Here is a 7,046-nt window from a genome sequence, read left to right as displayed (position 1 = left end):
AAGGGGGGGCTCCGGCTTGGGGAAGGGGGCGCCCGGGGAGGAGTCCGGCTCGGACTCCCCTCGGCGTCCGTGCGGCGCACGGCGGCGCGCGCGGGAAGGCGGCGGCGAGGCGGGCCGGCCTGGCTGGGCCCTTGGCCCGGTCGGGCGCGGGGTTTTTTTTTAAAACATTCCGCCGACTAGAGAAAGAAAAAAAATCCTAGAAAAAATATAAATAAAAATCTAAAAATTCCAAAACAAGTTTTCTCCGTCTAAATAAAATATTTAGAACAAGATGAACTTTTCTTGGCCCCTAAAATGCATTTTTTAAAACATGCAAATTTTTCTAGGGCAAATAAAATTCCAAATAAACTCAAATAAAATCCAAATAATGATTTTAACATTTTTCCTCCGATATTTCAATTGTTTTGGAGAAGTCATATTATCTCCCCTCATTTATTATTTTAAAATGAAATATCTTCCGAAGAGAAATAATTAAAAATCAAAATCCTCGTCTTCACTATTTGATAAAAATTTCAAATATGAAAATTGGAAAATCCCCAACTCTCTCCGAAGGTCCTTGAGTTGCTTAGGATTTCGAGGATTGCAAACGAAAAAGCAATAAAATATGATATGCATGGATGACCTGTGTATAACATACCAAATTGGAAATTTGGGATGTTACACTGAATCTGTTATTTAATTGGCTGAGCCACCGATTGTGTCAGAATGTTCTGCGTTAGGTGATGCAGTTGGTTCCGGATTGTTATTTCCGGACTCCTCTTCCCATAATATGGATGGCTTAAAGAGCCGCTCCAGGAAGATGTTTGTAGGGACGGCGTCGCGTTTTGCGCCAATGCGTGCCAACACGTCTGCTGCCTGGTTATTATCCCGGGCTACATGGTGGAATTCGAGTCCTTCGAACTGGGCTGACATTTTTAGGACAGTGTTACGGTAGGCTGCCATTTTCGGTTCCTTGGCGTCAAAGTCTCCATTTACTTGGGATATTGCGAGGTTTGAATGCCTGCGCACCTCTAGGCGTTGAATACCCATGGAGATTGCCATCCAGAGGCCATGTAGAAGGGCCTTGTATTCGGCTGCATTGTTGGAGTCCGTGTACATTATTTGAAGCACGTATTGGACTGTGTCTCCGGTTGGGGACGTCAAGACGACGCCAGCTCCCAAGCCAGCCAGACAATGCATGATCCAATTGGAGTATGCGCCGTACTCTTTAGGGAGTTCGGCTTCGGTCCATTCGGCGATGAAGTCAGTCAGAACTTGCGACTTGATAGCTCGTCGTGGTTTGTAGGTTATATCAAATGGTAAGAGCTCAATGGCCCATTTTGCAATCCTGCCCGTCGCATCACGATTGTTTATAATGTCGTTGAGAGGTACTTCGGAGGCCACCGTTATGGAACACTCTTGAAAGTAGTGTCGTAGCTTCCGGGATGCCATGAACACCGCGTACGCTATCTTTTGATAGTGTGGGTACCGAGACTTGCATGGAGTTAAGATAGTGGATACGTAGTACACTGGTTTTTGAAGAGGGAATTTGTGCCCTTCTGTTTCTCGTTCGACCACGAGTACCGCGCTGACAACTTGATGTGTTGCTGCGATATATAACAACATCGGTTCGCCCAGGTTGGGCGCGGCCAGGACTGGATTTGTTGCCAATACGGCTTTAATTTCTTCGAGTCCGGCCGTGGCAGCATCCGTCCATTCGAAGTGTTCGGTGCGCCGGAGGAGGCGATAGAGGGGCAGTGCCTTTTCTCCCAAACGGGAGATGAAGCGGCTTAGAGCCGCCACGCATCCAGTTAGTTTTTGTATTTGCTTGAGGTCTTTTGGGATATCCAATTGTGACAGAGCTCGGATCTTGGCTGGGTTTGCTTCAATTCCTCTACCGGATACAATGAAGCCCAAGAGCTTTCCGGCTGGCACGCCGAAAACACATTTTTCCGGGTTGAGCTTAATGTCATATGCTCGAAGGTTGTCGAATGTCACCCTCAAGTCGTCTACTAGAGTTTCGACGTGTTTGGTCTTGACGACCACATCATCTATGTATGCCTCTACTGTTTTGACTATCTGGGTGGCCAGACATGTCTGAATCATGCGCTGATATGTTGCGCCGGCGTTTTTGAGTCCGAAGGGCATTGTGTTGAAGCAGAATGGTCCGTATGGAGTAATAAATGCCGTTGCGGCCTGGTCTTTTTCCGCCATCTTGATTTGATGGTATCCGGAGTATGCGTCGAGGAAGCATAATGAATCGTGCCCTGCGGTAGCATCGATGATTTGGTCGATGCGAGGGAGAGGGAAGGGGTCCTTTGGACAGGCCTTGTTAAGGTCTTTGAAATCGACACAAAGGCGCCAGGATTTGTCCTTTTTTGGTACCATTACTAGGTTGGCTAGCCAGTACGGATGTTTGATATCTCTGATGAATCCGGCTTCTAAGAGTTTGGCTAGCTCCTCTCCCATTGCCTGTCTTTTGGGTTCGGAAAATCGCCGAAGAGCCTGTTTGACTGGCTTGAATCCTTTTAGGATATTTAGGCTGTGCTCTGCCAGCCTGCGTGGGATTCCTGGCATGTCTGAAGGGTGCCAGGCGAAAATGTCCCAATTTTCCCGAAGGAATTCTCGTAGTGCGGCTTCTACATCAGGATTTAATTGTGCCCCAATGGAGGCCGTCTTTGTGGGGTCCGTTGGATGGACCTGGAATTTGACTATTCGTCTACTGGTTTAAAAGAGGTGGACTTAGACCTCTTATCAAGTATCACATCGTCCCTATCCACCATGGAGCGCAGCGCAGTGAGTTCCTCTGCCGCTAGGGCTTCGGATAATGCCTTTAGGGCCAGTGTGGCTGTCTTATTTTCAGCGCGGAGTGCTATATCTGGATCACTGACGAGAGTGATTATTCCATTGGGCCCGGGCATTTTGAGCTTCATGTACCCGTAATGAGGTATAGCTTGGAAGATTGTGAATGCCCCTCGCCCTAACAAGGCGTGATATCCGCTGCCGAATGGGGCCACTTGGAACATGACCTCTTCGGACCTGTAGTTGTCCGGCGAGCCGAACACTACGTCTAGTGTGATTTTTCCTGTGCAGCGTACTTCTCGACTAGGGATTATTCCCTTGAAGGTTGTGCTGCTTCGCTCAATGCGGCTCCAGTCAATTTCCATTTTTTGAAGAGTTTCCTCATAGATGAGGTTTAATCCGCTACCGCCATCCATGAGTACCTTGGTAAGACGAAAGCCGTCCACTATCGGACTGAGGACCAATGCGGCTGGTGCTTGAGCTGTTTGGAATTTAGGTTCATCACTGGCATTGAAGGTGATAGCTGTGTCACTCCATGGATTCGTTGTTGCTACTTGGTAGACTTCGACGAGGCTGCGGATTGTTCGCTTCCGCATGTTATTTGATGCGAAAGTCTCAAAGACTGTTAATACCGTACTGGTACTGTTGGGCTGGTTGTCCGGGGCTAGAAAGCCTTCGCCACTTTTGGCCACCTGCCATAGTATCCAACATGCTCGAAGGCTATGTGTTGGAGTGGCGCCCTCCGTACTGTGGATTTTGTAGGGTCCGTTGAGTCATCCCTCCAGTACGGTTCCGTGCCCTTTAGGGGGTTTTTGCTTTTTGGTTTTTAATCCAGGTGCTTGAGTATGACGCACCCTTTTATTTCAGACTGGGGTTGTATTCAGGGCCGGATTGTCCCAAAACCTGGTTTCGGTTTTCCAGGCGCTCTCCATCGCACAGTATTTTTGTACAATGGTCGCTAGGTCGGCAAAGCGTGTAACTTCGCGACGACTTATGGCGTTTATGATTCCCTTGTCCATGCAATTGTTGCAAAAAATTGAAATCACGCTTTCTTCACGGCAGTCCTTTATCTTGTTCATAACCAGGAGGAATCTAGCCCAGTAATGATGTACTGTTTCATCGGGATCTTGCCGTATTTGAGATAGATCGCTTATGTTTGGGTGGGCGGGTGGAATTAAGTTCGGAACCCCGCCCGATCTGAGGCTCAAAGGCCAAGAAGTTTCCGGATTTGGAAGCTTGGTTTGTTGGATGCCCTCCAACAAATCTGATCGGATGCCTGACTTTAGGTTCAGTATTTGATTGACGTTCGTCCCTCCGCGGGAATCCGGCATGGAGGGATCGGGAATCCGGACATAGCTGGTTTTTAACATAGAAGAGGAGTCGCCGCATTGTTCCTCTACCACAACAATGTGGTGGGTGTCCTGAGGAGAGTTAATTTCTCTCAGATCGGTTTTAAGACCAATCTGATCGTAGTCTGTAGCGACTCCCAGGGCGGCAATGCGATCCCAGAGCCCGTTTACGGAGGAGAGCTCAATTGGATCTAACTGCTCGGCGAATTCTGAGCTGACGTGAAGATCGCTTTTGATGACCTGAGAGGTCACCGTCGGAGCGGTGGCCGAACAGGCGGTCATAAGAAAACCACCTAGCCGGATAGTTTGGCCGGCAGCCAAAGCTCCCTTGACGACGGCGCCGTCTTTAAAGACGGGAAAAGGCATCCTTCCTGATTGCGACGGCACAGAGGAACTCTCAATGAAAGCACCAATGTCGGTGTCAAAACCGGCGGATCTCGGGTAGGGGGTCCCGAACTGTGCGTCTAGGCGGATGGTAACAGGAGACAAGGGACACGATGTTTTACCCAGGTTCGGGCCCTCTTGATGGAGGTAAAACCCTACGTCCTGCTTGATTAATATTGATGATGTGTGTTACAAGAGTAGATCTACCACGAGATCAAGGAGGCTAAACCCTAGAAGCTAGCCTATGATATGATTGTTGTTCGTCCTATGGACTAAAGCCATCCGGTTTATATAGACACCGGAAAGGGCTAGGGTTACACAGAGTCGGTTACAATGGTATGAGATCTACATATCCGTATCGTCAAGCTTGCCTTCCACGCCAAGGAAAGTCCCATCCGGACACGGGACGAAGTCTTCAATCTTGTATCTTCATAGTCTTGGAGTCCGGCCGATGGTGATAGTTTGGCTATCCGGACACCCCCTAGTCCAGGACTCCCTCAGCCACCGTGATGATTACCCTCTGGTACAATACTAGAAAAGTTGTAGACTGGTTCACCACATAATAGAGAAGTGTGTCAACGAAAACAAAATAACTCCTCGATTGATACGGTTTTTGGAGCGAACACAAAATATAAGCGCCCAGAGACGGCGGAAAGGTGGTCCAGGGGGGAGCACTTGGGTCCACCATGTAGCCACCCCGACAGTGTGCGCTAGCCGCGTGAGGCCTACAGGGGTCCCCTCCGTGGTGCCCGGTCTCTCTAGAAGATTCCCAACTCAAAACTTTTTCTTCATTTTTTTCAAGATTTTTGGAGCTCCGTAAAATTGATTTTCTTGCAAGTCACAACAATTGACACTGGGCACTAAGTTATTTGTTTAGTCCAAAAAGTGGTAAAAATTGATGCTAAAACTATGCCAAAAAGATATAATATAGCAGGTAAAAAATATAGATACGTTTGAGGCTTACCAGCTTGGAACTAGGGAGGGCGGGGGTGGGGGCAAGAGGGGTCATGCTCAGCGCTTGGGAGTTTGATATGTCTCCAACATATCTGTAATTTTTGTATGATTTACGCTACATTAATATTCGTTACCTACAGTTTGGGTATACTTTTTATTGGACTAATATATTAATGTAGTGCACAGTGACATATCCTGTTTTAGGTGTTTTTGGAATTTTAGGAAAATACCACAGAATAAGTCCGAGAAAAGATAAACAAACATTGGTTCTAGAATTTCGTGTCGGGAGAGGACGCCAAGACCCAACCCCTAGTGGGCCCCACAGGGTGTAGGTGCCCACCTTAGAGGGGCACCTGTGTCCTGTGGGCACCCCTAGGCTTCCTCCTATGTTTGAACCCCTCAGCCTAATTATCGATCATTTTCATGTCACGCCCAATATGCGACCATATCCTCAAGAAACTCGACGGCCCCACCAAGGATAGAAGCGCATATTGAAGACGCTTTGCAAGGTGGATATCATTACATCATACCATGTACAACACAACGGGGATACATACAAAGGCATACAATCGCGACATTAATACCGGGCCCGGAGCAGTCCCGCGGGGCCCATTTGGCTGAGCCGCTCGCCTGCGAGGTCGATGCTCGCCCTCGTCCCCGCTCCCCTGAGGGTTATAGAGAACTTAGCACTAAGCCCAAAATAAAATACACCAACCGCGTGTGTAACCATGACTAGGGATTAGGTGCTCAAGAGACATGGCCTAGAGGACGACACTTGCATTTGGTGTGGTCTCAATGAAAATTGTTACCACATATTCTTCTCATGCATAGTGGCCAAATTTATATGGAGTGTGATCTGAAACACCACGGGTTGATCGTGGAATTCGGCTAGGTTTGCTGAATTCCATAAACTTGTGCAAGGGACCCACGAGGCATTAGCATGGTCACTTTGGAATGCTAGAAACCAATGGAATGTCTTGTATTCAAGCATCCAATCGATCTTGTGTATAAACTTGTTTTTTTTCTACAGCTTTAGAGACCATCGGAGAGACAATAGAACCGACCACAACATGGTCATCTTATCAGCAATCTTTGCGCAAAGTGTCAAGCTCTTTGTGCCGCCTTGAGACGGGACAACGAGAGCTAGGAGCCATCGTGTGATTGTCTTCTTCCATTCAGAGACTCTCCATGGGCGACCCTCATTGTTTCCTAGGTCTAGTGTGTAGCTTGCAAGCGAGGTGCCACTTTGTTCGGTCACTTGTGACCCTGTATGATTTCGTTTACTTTACTTTGCACTCTTTTTGTAAGAGAAGGGCCTGACTTTATTGCCGGGCAAGCCTCTCTCTTTAAAAAAAAGGTGACTCCGTCTTGTGCCGCTTGTCCTTTACAATTTCGTTATCGAATACTTCCCGCAAAAGCAAAAAACAAAATCATTATAGAATACAAGAAAGCACAATTAGCAGCGAACAATCAAGTTAAAGGCGGCACATCGCTCCCACCCCTTTGTTGGTTAACGCTCTCAAGGTCGTCGATCTTTTAGCTCCTTATCGACGTGGAGGAAAAATAGGACTATTTTGG

Source organism: Triticum dicoccoides, chromosome 3B (genome assembly GCF_002162155.2).
Source record: "Triticum dicoccoides isolate Atlit2015 ecotype Zavitan chromosome 3B, WEW_v2.0, whole genome shotgun sequence".
NCBI classification, from domain to species: Eukaryota; Viridiplantae; Streptophyta; class Magnoliopsida; order Poales; family Poaceae; genus Triticum; species Triticum dicoccoides.
The sequence above is the reverse complement of the archived record's forward strand: the minus strand, read 5'-3'. Positions refer to the sequence as shown.